The sequence below is a fragment of the Coloeus monedula genome (assembly GCF_965178545.1).
Source record: "Coloeus monedula genome assembly, chromosome: 3".
NCBI classification, from domain to species: Eukaryota; Metazoa; Chordata; class Aves; order Passeriformes; family Corvidae; genus Coloeus; species Coloeus monedula.
In genome coordinates, this window is record NC_138783.1 from 112,484,624 (window position 1) to 112,506,334 (window position 21,711).

Consider the following 21,711-nt stretch of genomic DNA (forward strand, 5'->3'; position numbering starts at 1 on the left):
CATCACAGATACAGCTGGATCTGTAATAATCAGACTGTATTGTGCAGTTTTAAGAGCTGTAATTTTTGGGTGAAGAAGTAACTGAAGATAAAACCCCTGCAGTTGCTTTAAGCTGCATTTGCCAGATTTTAATCAATATTAATTAGGGCATAATTGAGAGATACAGCAAAGCAGAGGTAATCGTCTCAGTGTTCCTAATCAACTTGCACTACACCCTGGAAGGGGAAATGAAAAGTGCCTTAACTTCTTTAACAGTGCACCAGGTTTTCTGCATCAGAAGCCACTCTTCCAGAACAGGTCACTGCTGATGACCCAATTCACTGAAGATGGACTATTTAACTTTATTTGACTCACTGGAAATGAGGAAAAGTTCATCAGACCCACACATGCCATTGCTCCTCACCTTCAGCTGAAGGACCTACGCATCCACCATGTCTTGGTAGGTGAGCTTTCCCACCACAGCCTTCCCAGGACTAGTGGAATTCACCCTCTGGTAAGATGCAACAACCCTTGATGCCAAGGGCTCTGAGCCGGGATCCTTGTCGGATTCAGCCCGCACAGGTAAAGGGATTAGCACGACCAGGAGTCCACCCTGCCCATCTGCTGGAGGTCACCGTCCCTCACACACACAGTGTGACAGCTGCTCAGCCTGGGCCCCACGTGACAGCTCAGTGCAGGGTGGCAAACTGCCACTTACTTTGGTTTACACTGAGTTTATGTTCACGCCGAGTGGGAACATCTCGAGACTTTGATTTATGGTTCCTGTGGCAGCAGGAGTCTGGTTAGTTTTTGCTACTAAATCTGACAAGAGACAGATCTCTAAGGAACTACCTGAATTTCCAAATAATGCCCATAAACCCAGCAAATGACATTGGTAATTTCATGTTCTTTCATGTTCTTAGTAAGGACTTGGGAATCAATTCATAAGAAATAGTTGTGTAATGATTTCCTACACTCACTGGTTTTATTATCCTGTATCAACTATACTTTGTTTTCATTTTATTGTTATTTAATTCATGGTGCAGTCTTCACACTGCTGTCATCATCTGTGAAGCTTCTTGGTTCTGTCATAGGCTTGGCCAGCTGCCTCCCTGCCCAGGTACTGCTGCAACACAGCAGGGTAAGGCTGGAACTGGGATCATCCTTAGCTGTTCATCCCTGTCAGTTTTTTGGGTGTCCTAAATATGGTTAGAAATGTCTGTTCCATAAGGGTCTGAAGAGTTCTGAGTTCACCATCACCACATCAGAGGCTGTTTCAGCCTTTCCTCCCAGCAGTGCTGAGTGGTTGTCACCTATTTGTGTCACCACAGGCTGTGTTTATGCACACCTCAGGATCAGAGCATGCTGCTGCCCAGGACTCCAGTGCTGGTATCATCCCAGCTGACTCTTAAGTATTTTTCCATCAGAGAAAACCAGGAGGAGGCTGGGAATAGTATGCATCTAGGTCTCTATGCACTCAAGGTTCCTTAGGATGCACACATGGATGCAAAACCCTGAAAGCCTCCAAGTATTCTAGACTTGATGGCATTTAGAAATCAGAGAAGACATGCAAGTAGGTAACAGAACTTCATTAATGATGATGTAATTTTATAATTGATTTCTTCTTTTTTAAGAGACAACATTAGTTAACACTTTCATAACAACATTGTATTACCTGGCCCATCCAAGCACAGAGTGAGCTCAAAATAAGGTTAATTATTTACTTTAGCTGTGCCTTCAAAATTCATGGATCCAAAGAAATGCAAGCAAGTGGTTTACATTGGATGGCAATTTAAAAATACTGCCCAGGTTTGTCAGAACAGTGTGGCTGTGGGTTGTGCCCTAAGAATCTCAGTGACAAGGAAATACAAGTGTTGAACACTACCAGTGGTCTTTAGTCTCTTAAACATTGAGGAGTGGAGGTGGTGCTGTGGTTTGAAAAGAGGCTGCCATTCCCTGGGCTGATGTTGTCTCCCAGATCTGATCTGTGGGATATTTCTCAGTGTGAGGAGGAGGTGGCAGTGCCAGAGCAGGACAAGCCCATGCTGGGTGAGCCATGGGGTACTGATGGCAGAACAAAAGCATCTCCCAGCAACACAGGTATTTCCTGGCACTGCCTGCCATCTGCACTGCTGTGCAGCAGCTGCTCTCGTGCAGCTTTGAGCCCTGAGATTTTTGCCTTCAGGACATCCTCTCTCACAGTTGTATCCTGCTTTTGGCAGGAATAGAGTTAATTTTCTTCCCAGTAGCTGGTACAGTGCTGTGTTTTGGATTCAGTATGAGAACAACTTTGACAGCAACAACTAAAAGATCAGTGTGTTAAGTAGTGCTTACTCTAAATCCAGGACTTTTCAGTGCCTCATGCTTGGCCAGTGAGGAGCTGTGAGGGAGCATGGCCAGGACAGCTGATCCAAGCTGGCCAAAGGGATATTCCATACCATAGAGTGTCATTCCCAGTATATGAACTGCGGGGAGCTGGCCAGGAGGGGCCGACCACTGCTCAGGGACAGGCTGGGCAGTGTCAGCAGGTGGTGAGCTGTACTGTCACTTGTCTGTCGTGGGGTTTACTTCTATCTCTTTTTCCTATTATTATGATTATTATTACAATTATTATTTACTTTATTTCAACAATGGAACTGTTCTTATCTCAATCCATGAGTTTTACCTTTTTTCAATTCCCCTCCCCATCCCACAGAAGCGGGAGGTGGGCGAGTGAGCGAGCAGCTGCAGGTACTTAGTTGCCATCTGGGATTAAACAACAAGAAGCTGCTTTGCTGTAAGACATTACAGCTGTTACCAGTCTCGCTGCCTCTCTGCCAGGAGTTACAGCCTGTGAGAAGAGGAGCAGAGGCAGGGCCACTGTGCTGGAATTCTCTGGCCAAAGCCTATTTTTCTACCAGTACTCAGGCTGCACTGGAGCTGGGGGAATTTGCTTATTTCTCTGAGGGTTCTCCAAGCCTGGAGCAAGCACAGGATTGTCTGGATAACCCAGACACATCCTGCACATGTGCACAGATCAGGGGTCTGGGGCTCTCAGGAAGCCTTGGCCTCACATGCCTCCCAGGCACAGGAATCCGGATGGAAGTCTGATGGTGCTAGGCAAAATAGGGTGTGCTTCCAAAGCATGGCTGCAGCACATCACAGCCTGAGATTTTGGCAGCAGCTTCATCCTTTGGCTAATTCAACTACAACACTGAGCTGAGCTGGCTGAGTCATGGCCCCACATCCTGATTCCAGGGCATCAACACTCAGCAGCGGGGAGGTACCCGCACTGCTGGGCAAGGCCAGGTCTTCTATGTCCACAGCTACTTCCATGGGACTGTGGCTGCTGGAGCCAATCCTCACACATCTCCCCTGGCTGGCAAATTTGCTGGGATAATAGAGAAAGGATAAAAACTACTCCCCCGATTCTGGAAGGGCTTTGGCAGAGCCGTGGGTGCACTGCTGCAAATGCACGGTGGGAACAAGTCAAGGGTGTGTTGCCTTAATTAATTCTTTCATGACAGTCACAAGCTAATTTGCTGAAGGTTAATTGCACTGTAAATAGCAAAAGGGGTGGTGTTCTGCTTGCAACAGATGGCAGCCACCAAGAAATTTTGATGAGACTGCTGTTTGGAAAGGGGGAAGAAACAGCAAGGTTTCTCCAGGACCCTGCCTTGAGAGGGAACTGAGAAGGGAAGCCCTTACCTCTGTGCATCTTTTGAAAGGGAAGGAAATAAAGGATGGCTATAAGAGTCATACGAGTGTTTTCTCTCTGGGAATGGTATGCTACAAAAAAAAATAATCCTGACCTCCTTTAGATGGGCACTTACCCCTATTTATGGTCTTACTGACCTCTCAGGGGCTTTGCCTGGGATTAGGAACTGACATGTGGACTCCAGCCAAGCTGCAGCGTCAGAGTTCCAGTCTGCAAAAATAACACACCTGCTAATCCCAGCAAACACCCTCGGGGAGATCCTATTACTGCTGCTCCAGAGCAGGGCACAGGGGAGTCACCTGCTGCCACTGAGGCAAGGGAAGGGCCATACACAGGAGCTACTGTACAGACTGCTAAAGGGGCAAAGCCTCGTTTCCTGCTCTGCATCCAGAAAAACTCCTTGGACTCCAAGGAAAGGTCCTGGGCCTGCAGCATCCTGTATCTAAAAGCAAAGGAGCCCTTTGTGAGGATGCCCTCGCAGCAGCCCCCCCATACCACCCTCAGCATCTTGGCAGGGCAAAGGCCACTTGTCTGCATTTGACACTCCTGGCTTTCCAGAGAGAAAAATCCCTCTCCAGAGACACCACAGGCCTCCATTCCACTGACTGCTTCCAAAATAAATATCTTTGCTCTGTCCAGAGGAGAGGAATTTCTCCTGAAAGGATCAGCTTCTGTTTGCTGCCTTGAAATAAAGTTTCCTTTGACTGTACAAGTTCCCTAGCCTGTCTCATTCCTAAACCCCAGAGGGAGTTCCAGGGAAATTACTTGAGCTTTCCCTTCTGCTCTTGCATGAAGCACATGAGGTCCCTGACCACGACAACCACTCCATCATAATTGCAGCTCTCCTCTAAACCTTCCCTGTAAATACAGCACGGGGTGACCTGGAAGGAAACCATGCTCTTTACAGGGTTTCCTCTGCTTGCAGATTGTAATTTGCAAGGCAAGAATTTAGGCAGAAGAGCCTTGCCAAGTCCCCAGTCTGCACGCTCAGGTTGTGTTCACTGTTGAGTTATTGTTTTCATGCATCTGCACAGGAGAAAGAGCCGGCACCCCCTGCCTTTGGTAATACCCCCGGAATTCCCTGGGCTTGCAGAGGTGTGGCAAAGACATTGCCCGGGGGCACAAGGGACCCCGGCTGTGCCAGGGCAGGATTTATCACAGAAGCACGGGATAAAATCGGAACAGTGTGCAGAGGGAAAAAGCCAATTAGGTGGCTCTGCCTTCGCCCCTGCAAGGGAGCTGCCTCCTGCGCAGCCCAGGCTCTCCAGCAGGGAATGGCTTCGCAGGCGTTTCCTGTTATTCGCCGGCTAATGACAGTCTGGGTTCCTCGGGAGAGGGGAGACCCGGAGCCGCAGAGGTGGAAAATCCCAATCAAAACAAAGCAATTTGCACTTCACAGACGGGTTTAGCACTGCTCATTAATTAGGTTCTGGTGACCTCTAGAGGCCCTGAGCCCAAAGCACCTGATTTCTGCGGATCTTTCCTGAAACAATGAGCACGAGAATTCTGCTTTATTTTAGTTTCAAACCAAGATTCATTTTAGCCTTAGCGACCAAGGCACTGAGGAACAGTAATTGATTATTATTCTTTTCTTGTTATTCTTTTCCTCCCACTAAACGTGGTAATAATAATTCCCTGTGCGCAGCAACCTCAAAGCCTGCACAGTATCTGTGGTAGGTATTCACATTTTAAAAGAAATTTGCTTTGTGCATCGTCAGTAAGAGAGGAACTACTTCTTTCCCTTATCTCAAACGATATATTATTCTAATCACTGATCCTGGAAAAACTGCCCACCTCTCTGGTGAGATAATCCCGTTGCTTATAAGTATCTAAATTGTGTGGGTTTAAGATCCAGGTGTTAGGGGTGACTTAAAGAGTCTTTGCAGAACACAGCCTTTGTGCACAGGTCCTTGCAAGGCAGAGCTCAAACCCTGTGCTGGTCGTCTCAGAGTATGATCTTTTCTGAAAAATTATTCTCAGCTGTAAACAGGGAAAAAAATAACAATCCACGAGATTCAGGGCCAAGCAACACTATATGTAGGAAAATTACCTTCTGCCTGTATTGTAAATCAACAATAAAATTGCCTTCAGGGAAGAGTGATGCAAGAAAATGGGTAAGAAAATAAGTGGTTTTTTACTTATACATCTGGATCAGCTTATTTTTTTCTTAATGAAATAAACAACAGGGGCAGCTGATGGAGAAGGGGAGAAATCCACTGAGCCAATTTTCTGTCCTCTTGAACAGCTGAGATACAAGATTGGAACCATACCAAGGAACTAAGAGAACTGGAAGGAGAGATGGAAGAGAAGTGAGACCCTGGCCAGAGAGGCATTGGGGAGTTAACTGAGAGAAGGCTAAAAGCCATGGAGAAGCTTAGCAAGAAACAGATAGAAAAGCTGGAGGAGGTGAAACATATCTGCAGCAACGCACAGCTCATAAAACTCTTTAGCAAACTTGCAGGGATGTGTGGGAGACCTCCTAAAGATTTCTAATTTAGGAGCACCCAGCTGTACTTCCAGATTTAGTTATTAGTTGCTTTTCCTACGCAACACCCCCCCAAAAAAACCAAAAAGTTTTTCTCTTTGCATTTCCTAATGGACCTCCTTCCAACACTTTAATGGCAACATTTGTTTGGTGACAACATTACTGGAGGCTACAGCCAGGGCAGTTTGTGCATCCATCTTAGAAACCAAACACAACAGCACAGGATTCTCTCTTGCTTCATAGATGTGACCCACAGAAGAGGGAAAAAGTATATGTTTTGCTATTATTTTGTTGTTGTTGTTTTTTTCTCATGGCATAATGATGGATAAGCTTTTCGAAAAAAAAGAAAATTTAATTATTTTCTTGGGGGGTGTTTTCTTTTTCATATTCCCTTGCTTTGTTCTTCTCCTTTGCTGTGAAGGCAATAGAGCTAAAGGGATTTCATGCCTCAAAACAGAAAGGAATCCTGAGCTACTGAGGGGAATTAAAAATGGAGGAAGGGAGAAAGGTTTAAAAAAGGATTTTAAAAGAATTTTTATTCAGACTGTGTAAAAACTCTTCTGAGATTGATTGAATCAAAACTCCTGTGAAACACATGGGAGAAAAGCTCAATTTGTTAAAGATCTGCATTCTCCTCTATCTTCTAAGTGCAGCCTACAAAACTAATTTGATTTTGTTGGTCCTCTGAGAAGTCCTTCAGCAAGAGAAGGCTGGGAGGGATGGGGAACCTCTCTTTTTTGATATTTGTGAGATAAAAAGAAACCCAAGCTCTAAGGCCACTTGCATAAGCTTTGTAAAGCTCTCTGAATTAAAAAAGAAAAAGCATTTCTTTTGTAGTTACCAAGAAATGCTGGCACCATATAGTGCACAAGCATGTTTAATTTACACGGGTTTGTTGGCTGGATACTTTTGATCAATAGTATCACAGTGCTAATCAGAAAATGACTGATTCTTTTCATGTGGACTTTTTCTGAGTACTTTTCATGTGGACTTTTTCTGAGTAAAACTTTTGAACTTTTCTAATCTCTTAACTGAAAATGAGGACAAAATACTGCTCCTGCCTTGTCTCCAAATACTGGTTTTCCTTCTTTTTTTTCAGAGATAAGAGAAAGAATAAAAGGAAAGAGGTGAGAAAGAAAACAAACATAAAATGGGAAAATAGAGAAGTAAAATTCCTCCTCCCTCCAAGTAACTGTCAGGGCTTCTTTCATTTAATGTGCCATTACATTTAGGATTTCCATTTCCAAATGGGAAAAAAATGCGACTGACTCCAAATACAAGAACAATGCTTGGGGGCAGGCCTAAAGTGAGCAATAAATCAGAGCAGAAAATGTTTTGCTTGGGGAACACATCACGATTAGATCATAAATAATCCTCTTTTCTTCTATATGCAACGTAAAATGAACACAGCTATGAGCACAGGCACATGTTGGTGCACAGACACGTTTGCTTGTGCACACACAGAGGACTCAGCCCCGTTTCCCCAGGGCAGTTCTGTGACAGCATGAGAGGTGAAAGGTTATGGCAGAGGGGTCGATTAAATGGTGTCAGCTGAAAACCCCATTAAATCAGAGCAGCAGAGCCAGGCATGCAGGGAGCATGTCACCAGGAGGAAGCAACCCCTGGGCCAGCAGGAAACTCTGTGTATCAGTCCCTGCAATAAAATACTGCTTATTTCTTAGTAATCATAGTCACAAAATACTTGTTTCTCTGTGGCAGGATCACACAATGGAGGGTGGCCTTAAACTGGAGCTGTGCTGAGAGAGAGGCTTGCCAGGGTATGTCTTCCCAATTCCCAACCCAGTCTCAAGTATAAGGTTTATTTTCTCCATTTTGGGCCCTGGTGCCAGCCTTGCAGTTTGTCCTCCCAATACGCATGGTGGTACTAATTGTTATTATTGTTATTATGCCTTGTCCATCTGAACATTTCCTTAGTAATTTTTAGCACCAGAAATGAAAGGGTTTTTTTCCCTTAAAGACTCCTGAGGAAAGGTAGCTTCAGTGCCTCCAGGGATGCTTCTAAAATTCAGCGAAGGTGGACCTGGGGTGACACACACAAGTGGGAGCAGTGCTGGGACAACTGCTTTCCTACCAGTCCTGAGGAACTTTCCAAGATTAAAACAACTCAATTCAAAGCAAGTCTGAGGTATTTAGAGGGATCCTGTGTGGGCCAAAGCTCTTTTGCAGGGAAAAAAGCAAATCCATCTACCTTCCAGCAGAACTTGCTGGGATCTGTGTGGCAATTTCCTTCCTCTTAGATCTATCAGTGAATTTTTCCATGACAGGGATAATCCAAGCTAATCACTTCCATTTGACCCAGTTTAATCACCACCTTCCCAAAATGGAGTTAATAGGCACTTAATGCTAAACAAGTGAGGAGGATGGTTCATGAAAGAACTTGGAAAATCATTCTACTGTTCCTAACACACTCCCTTTTTTTTTTTTTTTGTTTTAATTCGTTACCCAGAGTTGGTAACTTCTGAGGCCTAAACCACAATACATCTTGAGCTCACTAAGCTAAAAATACTGACTCACCAATCACAGCATACTAATGAATCCTCCACAGGAAAACGAATCTGTCATTTCCCTTCCCACAGGAACACTCACAAGTGGTTAAATCTCTAAAGATTCTGGACACCCTCTCCGCCTGTGCCATTGTACACTGAGCTCTTGATTCAGGTACTGGAGGCACATACCTCCTTTCTTTCAAGAATTAGTTTTTGGCGTATTATTCCACGTCTGTCATTCTGCAGCAGCACTAATTTTAATTTTGCTTTGAAAGTATGACAGTATTCATAGAGTCTCTGCTTTTGAGATGGTTCTGGTTTTATTCCTTTAGATGCATGTCAGGGAGCAGTGGGAGCAGGGTACTCTGCATGGCAGATGGGCAGTGCCCTTCCTGCCACAGTCCAGAGCCAGGCATGGCACTCCCAGGCCAGCAGGTGCTGGGATGGGGGTCCCAGATTGGGCTCCTAAGGGCTATTATGCACTCAGGTCCCTGCAAAATCCCAGCAGGACAGCAGTGTTGTCCTAATTAATGCTGAAAACTGCTTGTAGGTGTAGACTATTCTATGTTCTCACAAATTCACTTTTGTCATGTCCTCTTGAAATCTCCTGTAAGCAGATTTTCTTTTCCCTTCCATTGCTGCTTATTTTTTATTTAATTGCTTGTTTGGTTAGAGTTCAAATATGGATCTTTGAAATTGTCTTCACTGCCTGGAAAAAATCTCACCTCCAGTGGTTGGGGCCCTGGTGGACTTATACAGCAACAATCTCAATTGGCTGTAGTCTTCTCATCTCTCACTGATGACACCTTCACCCTCTCTGCCTTCAACACCAAGCTCACCTGTGGTTCTTCCACTGGGTAAAGGACCTTGGGATCATCTGCAAGAGTGCATTTGCTCTGTCCAGCCTTGAAATGGGTACCTGCAGTGAGTGAGATCTGGTGTTCACACAGACATCCAACCAGGAGGACTTCCCTCATGCCCCAGCCAGAGGCAGGAATCACACAAGTGCTGGTAGTCTTCAGTCTTCCTATTGAGTAATTCCTGGCTTCCTGCTACTGAAAACATGTCATTCATGGCAATGTGGTGGTTTAAGGCAGAGTCTCAAATAGCAGATGTTTATCTTATCACTCCAAGACCTCTTGTGTAATACTCCTGTCTTCCCCCAGGCCAGTGAGAGTGAGGATGAAGGCTTCAGGGGCAGCTCCAGGACTTGTGCTGGCAGTGCATTCTTTCTGGGGGCCCATTGTCAAGGAATGGGAAACAGTGGAGTTGCAGGCTCTGACTGATGTCTATCCTGAAAAATGATTATTTAATAAACAAACAAACAAACAAGGCATGATATCCCCACAAGCATTGTTAGCAGGGAAGTGGGTTGCTTGCAGAGCCTCACTGCCATCTAGCATGTGAGGTTGGTCTATATTTAGTCCTTTGAAACATTCTAGATAAGAATTCTCTTGATGTGAACTGAAACCTTTGACCACCACAAAATACACAGCAAGGCTCCGTGTCCCCGCTTCCTCCCTGTTGCTGCAATACAGCCCTCATACTTTGTGATTGAATCATCAGGTTCCCAGTGCTAACACCCAGTCTCCAGTAGCATTACCACACAGGAGGGAAACAGAACACGTGTTGGTTAAAACCTGACAAAGCAACACTTGGATTTAGGTCATGCACAGCAAACAGGAGTTACTTGTGCGCTGTACTTGGCTCCCGTTCAAACCCAGAGCGTGATGAATTCACACCAGCCCAGACATGCAAAGCAGCATCTACCTCTCCCTTTTCCACAGAGATTTCTGCTCAGACAGTACCTTCAGCTCCTCATGGCTGTGCCCCCACAGCTACCCCACCAAGGCTGCCTGGCTGCTGCACTCTGGTGAGCAGGCACACTTGTGCTGTGAGCACAAGCTACAGAATTCACTGCTCTGCAGCCTGCAGCCCCTCACTCGGCCATCTGCCCTCGGCTCTGCCACAGCTGTGGCACAAAGCAGGCAGCAGACAGTGCTCCAGCTCCAGCTGCACATCCCAAAGTGCCCAGATTGTCCAGCTTGGCCTCCTGCACGACTGTGACCAAGAATGCCTCTGCTGGACCTCACCCCTTCTGATGGACTATCAGGACTCAGAGCATTCAGCTTTCATTTGAAGATGCTTAATTCACCTTTCACCCTGATGGCCTTTTAGACTTTGTTTCTCACCTCACTGTTCCTTTGTCCCTTCCCATTTTCCCCTGGCTGCTGTCAGTTCCGGGTGGTAGAAGCAGACTTTAATTTCTATTCCAGAATTGGCAGAGGCTTTTAACCCTGGATTTGCAGAGGCTTCAGTTTCTAGTACCTTCACTCCTTGTTCACTGGTTGTTGGAGTTGAATTTTGTCCTTTCTTGTCTTTTGGCCCACGTCAAGGCCCCTTAGTGCAGCTTACTTAGCATTAATGAAGTTATAGACAAATAGTATCAATCTTTCAATTAATATAAGTGTTATTATTCCACAATAAATGAATGGTTACACATTTATAGGGATTATGTTTACTTATATTTTATAGTCAAAATAGAGAATTACACATATCACACATAAAATATGATTAATTTAGCCATAAAGGATTTCTTGGCTTTGCCGATTCCTGATGGAAAAGAGATTAAATCAGGCTGAGACTGTAGTAACCTCACCTACAAATTTAAGACTGACTTGATGGTAGGAGATTATATAGATACTGGTTTTTATGGGATCACTTGGGATTAGGTAGCATCTTGAAAATATTGTCAGGCTGTACCAGAAACCAATTTAGCACAGCTCTATTTGTTCTTCAGCTTTTACTCAAAGTTTAACTTGTATACACCTCAATCTTGAAATGGTTTTAAATGTTTCTTTTATAAACATAGGAGAGCAAGGCACAGTCAGCCGCAGAATAACTTCTCTGAGACACATCCTGAGTGCTGGGACTCCTGAGCAGCTTCCAGGCTGTTCTGAAGGGAAACACACAGCTCCTCTCTACAACACACATCCCCCTTGGCCACTCCACCTGTGTGGTCTGGAAGGCCAAGATCACAGAATGCAATGGCTCTGGTCTTCCCAATTTTTCCCTGTTCAGTGCTTTAAAACAGTTAAATAGTGGGAGTTTCCTTCACATTCCTAATTCTATGTTGGTTCTCATATGCTTGGGCATCTCCTCCTTAGCAGCCGGAGTAAGTTCCCAGCCCTGGCATTTCCAGTACATGTCTGGAATTCTGTAATGGAGCCGTGAATTTGGACCCTAATGGTCCTTGTATGCTGCAATTGTTGATTTGGAATCACTTCTTGCCTCTTATCCCTAAATTGTGTATTTGGATAAAAATTAAGAATCCTGGTGGATATTTTTAGTGCAGGTTCCAGGGACTTTGGCTTTTCCTTACATGTTTAGATGGGGGACTCGGAGTTCTTCATTAGGCAGTGCATTGTTTGTATGGTTGCCATACATTAAAGGAGCTGGAATAACACTGGCGCAATATCCAGTTTCACCCAAATGAGGTTGTTGAGCAGGATCCAAAAGGCAAACACAGTATTTAAACAGAAACAAAGCCTTCGATTTATTTCATTATTGACTAAGTGCTGCCATGGTGCTCAGTGCTACATAAACATCCCGTGCCCCGGGTTATTAATACTACCAGGCACAAGCAGGTTCAAGGCTCAAAACACCTTACATGAAATATTCCCAGGACGAGGGCTTTAAGGACAGGTTAAAAGGACAAGGTACCCGTAGAGGAATCCTGTTAATGAAATTTCAGGCTTCAAAAACAGCTGTGTTTTCCAATAAGAAAAAATTCCCATTTGAGGACCCAGCTCTCCACCCATCCTATATAACTACCCCTCACTGACTATTGCTGTAACACAGTTCTGCCCTGTTGAGTGTGTGAGTGATGCCAGTCTGGCCTTTTCTTTGTGTGATAAGGAACATCCACCCCTCCAACAAATATGGAGAACTAGTAGGAGATCAGATTTTGGGGCTTACACTGCATAATGATCCCATAATTAGGGAGAATTAGAAGGTTTTGTTCTTCAGACTGCACAGCTCTGGAAATGCTGGGGAGTCACTGCAGGGTCCCCAACATGTGTCACCAGTGGGTGGGCAGTAAAATGGAAAACGTTGTTCTGGAGGAAAGGACTGTTAAAGCACATGCCTTTAACTCTCATAGAAGGACTAAAGGAGACAAGCTATTTAGAGGCACCCCATCAGAAGAAAAAGGAGTATTTTACTTAAAGATAACCTAAATGCATTTTAAATTCTTGTGAAAGGCTGGGGAAATTTTTCTTAAACATATCAGGTTGAAATAACCCCAGAGGTATACAATTCCTTGACAAAACCATCAATATTAAGAAAATTGTGTTGCATGCTTAGGTCAGTGAAGATTACATCTTATGTAGGGCCACTTAAAAGACAGAGCTCTCACAAGAATTACAAATTATTCGGGGCTCATGAAAATCATCCTGGTTTTAATTACGACTTTAAAGAGAAATCCACAAAGTTGTAAGTTCTGCTGGCATGGGAAGCAATCATTATAAATCTGGACAAGGGATCACACAGAAATTGTAAGTAATGACTGTGAGAGATTTCAGTACTAGCTATTTTTGTCTTTAGAAATGTTTTTCATTTCAGAAAGTCATTAGCACTTGTGCTCAGCCAAAACTTGCTCATAAGACTAAGCAGGATTTCTTAACATAAACTGTCCTTAAAAGGACACTATCAGCTTCCAACTAGTCAGGCTTTGAGAAGAATTTTAAAGATGTTTCAGTACATGAATCCCTGGGGTGATGCCTGTTCTTTTAGCACAGTATTTTACCTTTTTTTTTTTTTTTCTGGTGCTTTACCTTGTCCTTTTGCAGCATCAAAGTCACCACATAAGTTCAGGGAACCAGAAAACAGGGAGGTGAAACTGAGAGCCTGGAAAGCACTGTAAAAGCTGAAAACAAACCAGAGGAGCTAAACAAAGAACTGAAGAGATGTATCTCCTTTTATTAATTTTCAGTTCCAGATATTGTTTGGAAAAGAGACATAAAAATGTTAGGTAGTGATGTCCCTGTATTTTAAAGTTTAATTACAGACAATAATGCAATAAAAAAGTAGAAAGATGGACAAAATTTAAATTCTCTTCTGATATTAAGATGACTTTGAAAAAAATATTTTTAAAAAGATAAAAATTCAGCCAAAGGAAGAGTTCAGCATATGGCAGAATAGTCATAGAATAGAGTTCCTCTATCCTGGCACTTTAAACCAGAAGTTTGTATGTAAATCATGATCCAATGTCATGATGGAGGTGACAGTTCAGTGGGTACTGAGGAGCAAACTGGGAGAGAAGTCCCTCAGATCATCAGGTAAGAGTTATACAACTCTTTAATGCATTATTTTATTATATTACATTTGTGTCAGCAGCCCTATCCTGCCAGTGGGATTTGTATAGCTGGGTCCTTCCTCTTGCTGGGACCCTAAATGACAGCAACAGGAATCTTTCAGTAAAGCTGGCACTACGAGGCTGGGACCTGAGCTGGAGGAACAAGGAAGAGTTGAACAGGATGGAAAGTTCTCTAAAGCTAAAGCTCTAGAGTTTAAACCACACTGCTTCTGCCAGGTTTATCTCAGTACTACTCATATAATTAGTACCACTCATGAAAAAACCCTCTTGACTTTCTGATTCTAGCTATACTGTCATTTGGCCTGGAGTGTGACAAGGGTAACTCTGTGTTTATGCAGCTTTTGGTCATGACTTCTTGGGAAGTTATTTGCAAGGATGGAAAAGCCCTAACTCTTCCTGCTTGTTGGAATAGTCTAGATGCCAGAAATTTTGTGACTGATTAGACAGAAACTTGTACAACTGGACCTGTACAGTAAGAAGCATCAACTATTACCATGTTCTGATAAATGGGAATTCACACCATTAAAATACCAGCCAAGAATCAGTTCCTATGAGAGTGGAAGGCAGAGCTGGGTGAAGAGGTAGAACTGCTGACAGTGGGATGGATACATCTGCCACATAATCCTTTCCCTTCTCCTGACCCCTTTTTAGCAACTCCCCTGTCAGATTCCAAACACTGTTGCCCTTCTGAAATGAACCTGGATCCAACTGAAACCTTTGTTTGGGCTTTTCTTACCTTCTGCATTGGCTTGAGAAGGGCTGCAAGGAGAGCCCTAAGAAACAGCCACAGTGAGCCGTGCCCAGTCAGCACCAGCTTTACTTCAGATGAAGAGGTTTGGAGCTGGTAATCCACATCATCCATGCAAAATGAATTAATGCATAAATGAGCATGCATATGAGCCTATCATTATAGGCTCCTACCACGTAACTTCAGCTGCTGGTGAACAACCAGCAGGCAAAAGCCCCGTTGGAGGTGCTGTGTCTCCTGTTGACTCAGCAGGATGACAAATCTCCTCACTGGTGCCTACAGCCAGCCTGGCCATGCTCCCCCTCCCACTGTGCCAATCCCTCCCTAGGCAGTTTTCCATATACAGCAGGCAACTCACATGCTACATACACATCACTCCTGGTGTCTGCTGCTATCCCAGAGATAATTGCAAAATAGTTATTTGGAATGGCAGAGCTTCTTCAAAAGACAGCCTGTTAAATCTTGGGATACAACCTTCTTTCTCCTTTGCTTCCTTCTTTCCATTTTTCTTCTCAGCTGCTCTTGTTGTCCAGCATTTGGCACTGCTGTAAAAGTTCTGCCAGAGGGTTTAAAAAAATAAGATAACCCTCCACTGTGTTTCATATAGGGTCCATTCATGAAGACCAGAACTCTCTATCCTGCAACAGCAAAGAGTTAATATCCCTGAGATATTCTACTGTTCTACATCTGTAAAAAAGAAGGCAAAGCAAACCTAAAGGAATTCAGTATGGAAAACATATTCCAGCTTCAATGACACACTGGGGTTTTGTTTAGGTTTCTTTATTACAGTGAGTCACAATATGTAAACTTCACATGCAGTTACTGAAGTCATGTGTCTGCCTTATTTTAGCTTCGAAAACAGCAGCAATGCCAACATCCTTTGCTGCCTTTGAGATTTGACAAGTCCTGAAAACCAACAATGTTATGGTCCCTTCGTAAGCACTGAGTTGCTTTGTCTAGAAAATAAAGGGGATGATTCTCCAGGCGAGCCTTCTCCACTTCAGGCGTTCCTTTTAAGACCCTGGAATTGGTAATGCTGGCTGGACTCTGCTGCTGTCAGCAATGGAGGGTTCCCTGTTTGGGGTGCTCTGACAAAAGGATGTCTCATTCTCTGTCTCTCCTGCCTCAAGAAGAAGTGAGCCACACACAGGTGAAATCAGCAGTGCTCCTAGTGCTGGAAGTTCCAGTGCTACATTCATTGCCAGAGTTGTTCCAATCAGAAGTCCAGTTAGGGTGAGTGGAGTCCAAAACCAACTCCCCACCCCTCTCCTCACCTTTCAGCTAGGCCCTGCAGAAGGCTTAAACTAAGCAGAGATTTCCACTGTTCCCATTCCCCAGGTGAGTCTCGTGCAGTGCAGCTCTCCAGTCCCGTTCACAGGGAGCCAGCAGATTCCCCTGGCTCAGTGAGTGCAGTGCCCGTTCTCGCAGGTATAAAAGAGCAGCATGCAGTCATCTATATAAAGAATGTTCTTCAGATGGGTTATGTATAAACTGCCTGATGGCAAGGGTATCAAATGAAGGTCGAACATCAGAGACCTTTAGGCCATCACGAAATATGACTCATGGATTAGTTAACTGCCTGTCAGATTTTCCATTATGAAATTTAACCAAAGCCCATATCTGCACAGCAGCAACACCTGTAGAAGTGCAAACAAACAAGTGGTTATATATACACTTGAACTGAAATGGGTCAGCAGATGTGCTATGGCACTGAGAGAACCTTTTTCCTTATTAATGAACTATTAGCTAAGGAAGAAAAATGAGAGAAGGGGAGAAAATGCTGTGGGAGTAAAAAACATTGTTTTGAAGTTCATATTTGTAAAAGAATCTGCAAGATAAATCTTTACAGTTCAACTGTATCAGATGAATCAACACTGAAATTCCACTCTGCAGAGTATCATTATTTTAGCCATGATGGGTATCTGTGCTTCTAATCCAAGCATTTGCTTTTCCAATTCCACATGGTGGCATGAGCGGAAGTGAAAAAGCAACTATTCCTGTTCTGGAAAATGACTATTTAGACACTAAACTAAAAAAGAAGGATTTAATACATTTTATTTCTGAAAATCAGTGAAAAGATTCAGCCATTTGGTGAAAGACCCTCATAGTTCTCTCACCTGGCTGTTTGGAGGTGGCTGTAAATTCAGAAAGGCAGTAGATGTGCTCTGAAGGTTCACCACAGGAAGTGAGGCTTTTCACCTGTGTGTCACTGGTTTGACTCCACAGGTGAGACTCAGCTCACCTAATTTTAGATGTCTACAGTGTCTATCAATACATTTGAGCCTGTTGCCCTGTAGGCAATTTAAAAGTATGTCTTATCTGATCTTTTTAAAATATCTACCTCAGGATGAGATGATTCATGACCTAAGAGTGACTTGTTCTCTGCTGTGGCTGTATCAGGGGCCTGAGGTGACTGGCTTGGCTGGAGAGCCTTCCATGTGGCCAGAGATGAACCCTGCCTCAATGCTCTGCCCCCACAAGGCTGGTAATTTATGTGAAATGAGCTAGTTAACACTGCTCCTTGCTATTGCACTGGTTTGTCCATATCACAAAGCCACCACCACATCTGGCACAAATGAATGCCAGCAGGCTGAAATAGCCTAGAGGCTACTGATTAAAGAGGAAACCTGAACCACATAGATGGATTTCATAATTACATCCTATTCTTGCCTCTAGAGATGTTCCAGATCACAAGTTAGGTATGGAGTTCTCACTTCTCCTACCACTGTGGCATCTAATCTGTGAAGTCTCCATTTCCATGCCTGTCAGTCCAGCTCATTTCATAAACACTACATTCATTTAAACGTTAACCTGCTGCTCTACAAGAAGTTCAGAAGACATAAACTGTAAGGCACAATGAAAAACAATTCTCAAGAAGCAAAGTCTGAGGAGGGGCAAAATAGCAGCACATAAATATATAAAAAGCAACTGCAAAGAGGAAGGAAATAAACTACTCTTCCTGTTTACTATGGAGACTTAAGTTACTCCACAGTGAGGTGACACACAACAAGCTGTGCAGCCACACAGCAGCATTGTTCCAGCTTTTAGACAATGGGGAAGCCACCAGGAGCTGTTGTCTCACAGACAGGCAGCAGCAGCTCCTACCTCACTGCAGGCACTGAGCTGCCTGCCTTGGAAAGGGGTGGGAGAGTTACAGCTCCACCGTGTTCGTGGGAGTCTGAAAGGAGCCGGGAGCCCTTGGCTCACTAAGCAGCTTTTCAGCCTCAGCATGAAGCAGGGGTTCCTTCCTCACAGCTCAGGAGCAGTGGCTGTGGTAATGTGACAGCATCCTGGGGCCCTGCCCCTTAGGAGAAGCCAGTCAGGGTTGGGAGCCCTCCCCCAGTTTGGGGATGCAGTTGGTGTTCTGGAGATCCAGTCTGATGAGCATCCACCCAGAGTGGATGGCTATATTTAGTCTTAAGGCAGTGTGATGGATTAGATGTCTCCGAAACCCTTTATCTTTAATGATTTAAGTGGAAAGGTTGCAATATGCACACTGAAGCCTGAGCTAAGCCTCTTACAATGGAGTGGGCCAGAGCTCCAGCTGTGCTGACCAAAGCCAGAAAGAGGGACAGGGTGGCCTTTGAAGGACCCAACTAGAAAAAGAGAATCTTTTCTCCTGACAGTAAATTTTTTATGGTTCTTTCTCTGCTGCCACCTGAAAGATTATGCTTCTGGTGCTCCTATTTACTATTCCTTGTTCCTCTGTAGGAAATACTGCTCCAACATGGTATAAACAAGGTAGAAAACATTACGAGACATGGGGATGAGGGGGGAAAGGGAAGAAAGTGATTTAGTTTAAAATAAAAACTGAAACCAAACAGGTCTCACTCAGCCATATTCATATTCTCACACTCATAAGAGCAGCCACCAGGCACCAGGCCAGCATCTTTAAGCCATCTATCAAAAAGTCCAGGCAACATGAAGTTTGTGCTCAGGTAATAGGTGCAGGATCTGTGTGATGCCATAGAGAACACAAAGGGATGCCAGCTCTGAAGTCCTGGGTTATTCTCGAATTGGTGACTATGCACAGGGTTTGGGTGTCTTTTTGTATCTCTTTGGAACTGTCAGAATCTCCACCTGCCTCAGCTCTGGCAGTCATCAGAACTCATCACGTTTTCTCCAGGTCTGAGTGCCCTGAGAGACAGCAGGTCAATGCCCTGGGGTCTCAATGACCTACTAACCTGCTGACATTAACTCAGGCCATCAACCTTTGTATTACAAGTCCCTACACTGCTCCCATTCTCTTGCTGGTGATCTTTCCCCTGCCAAGTGACAAAATCAACACAGAATCAACACTACAGCAACAGTGAGAGAAATAGGAAGGTGGACCTTCTTCCCCCTTTCTCCTGAAGACCAGTGTTGGATTTGATTCATAGGATTTGGCCATTTAGTTCCTGGCAGGGCTGTGGGGAGCTGGGGGTGTCCTCAGGACCCTGACAATCCCACAGGCATTTTTGAGCTGTCAGAGTCACCCTCTCACTTAATAAGGAGAAACACTGCACATTCCTCAGATGGCTGAGGCCACTCTCTTAACCCAAGCACTCCTGACAGCTGCACCACGTTGCACAACCACCATCTGCAAAGGTCAGACCTTGCCAGGTGCTCACAGCTGAAGTCAAACCCCTGCACACCAGAAGGGAGAGCATTGGCAAGTGGTACTTGCTCAGTGACCCTTTGGAGGGCTTTCAAAGAAGACTCTAATATTACATTTATGTTACATAAGATAAAAGTTACACTTGGTATTTAGAAATGGTAATTAGAAAAGGCATACAGAAACCAAAATGAGAAACATTAGTGCCTTCTTCAAAGTATAATTCTGATGCTGATTAATATAGGAGCCATCTTGACTAGGTGCCTATTTTGATTTAGGCAATTATAAGCTTAGCAGTTCAAACCAGTTGGCAATGAGAATGTGAATCCAAGATTTACTGACATGCCTATTTCCTTTCTTTTTGTTGCAGTAAGTCTCTCTTCTTTTGTCTTCATCTTCTGTTCATTTGGGCTTACCTACAAGAGAAAGGCACACTCACGGAATTACAATATGCTTGTAAACCAATAGTTAACTCCAGGCATTCATTCAAAGAGGGGCAGTAGATGGATACTCATGACTTTGCCCTATTGAACAACATCATACTGTATTTTTTTTTGGCAAAGGGCTCAATTTTTAATACCTGCATGAACAGAGTGGAAGGCAATACCTTGCACAGAGGCAGCAGTCCCTGCTTCTGTCCTGTGAGTGCTGTGGATTGGGCTGTCCAGGTAGGAAAAAGGCTGCAGTGGGCAAGAGCTGCTCCACAGCCCGAGCCAGGGCAGCGACAGCAGCAGTCAGCTGGTGTTGTGCTACCTCTGTCCAGCAGATTGTGGCTCCTGCAGAGGTCAGGACCATGCTCCCAGCCTTTCTTCCCATTAGGAGGTTACAGTCTGCAGAAGGAGCTGCTGGACTGTCTTCGTTCTGGTGTAGGAAAACTTACTGCTTTACAAGTTCTTCCTGTTCCTAATTGACCTGATTTAACCTGAAATAAACCATTTGTATTCCTGCAGAGGACTATCAGGGAGTCCACATGGCTTTTGCCCAGGTTTAACATCATTTCTTTAAAGCAAACTGCAAATTAATAGTAGTGTAACTTTCCTGTGCAGGCAAGCCCTTAATCTAATTGGAACATGGAAAACAGCATTTGGGAAGACAAAGCAGTGCATAAACTTGGGGAGTGAGAGAGAGAGAGAGGAGCAATATAATTTGGAATACAGTGGGGATGATGGAGAAATCTGAATGCAGAGAGAAAAAAATGATTAAGGTTTTAAAAATCCAAGCTAGCAAGGAATCTAGGGATATGAAAAAATAGAGCCCAACTCAGAAATTTTCAATGTTCAGAGAATTGCCACATTCTCTCCATTCATTCTTCTACTTGGGACAACAACCCTTGTAATTTTAGTCAAAAACCACTCTCCCTTCCACCCCCTAAAACTTTGAGTCCACATTCATGGACTCATTCTTTCCCGTGTCTGTCCACACAGACAGAAGAAATAAGAACAAAACTATGCTTCTACTTCCTCAGTTCCCACAGAAGCCTGTGATTATTTGATCTTGTCACTAAACCATTAGAGAAAATAAAAATAGGACTTCATTAAAGAAAGAAAAAACAAAGAGAGAGAGAGAGAGAGAAGCCTTTGAGTGCTGCCTCAGATAAGGACTAGTGTATGTCTGAAGTGACTAAATCTCTTCTGTGTATCCCTGTTCTAGAGTCACAGCTTATAAAACTTCCCGATTCTGTCTCCCCTTTCAGCTAAGAATCTCTGCTTTCTGCAAACAGTCTTTTGCGGTTTTTCAGGACAAGATGAGAATTTCTTTGAAGCTTGAAAAAAACCTCCAGGCATCTCTTCAGAGAACACCATGAATCTGCTCTTCACCAAGCCCTCTCCAATCAGCTGTGTGCATTCTATCTACCGGTCTGGGAACACGGAGAGACAAGGGAAGGGGAGCCAGCAAGGCTTGGGTGGCAACATGCTGGCCAAAGCACAGAGCAGCTCTTAATCAGACAGCCTTTTAATTCTTCACGTGAGTTAAAGGCATTATGTACTAAGATTGAGGACAGAGGTGTACTCAGCAAAGGCAGTGAGAGAATGAAATGTTGCAGCATAGGGGAGTATTTTGTAAATATTCAAATGCTGTCCAGGCACAGTTTAATAATCACTGGCAATACTAGTGAGAGAAACCCCTGTCTTCAGTGCAGTGGCTCTGCCCTGCACACTGAGTTAGGGCACACGTGTGGTGGGAAATGTTCACTAAATTGAAGAAAAACATTGACTACAACCCAGTATCCCACAGGCATTTATCTGGGCAGAGAGCTGATGCAGGCAGGGTTTTTTCTACCCCTACAGAGTTATTTTAAATTCAGATCAGTTCCTTCATTGACT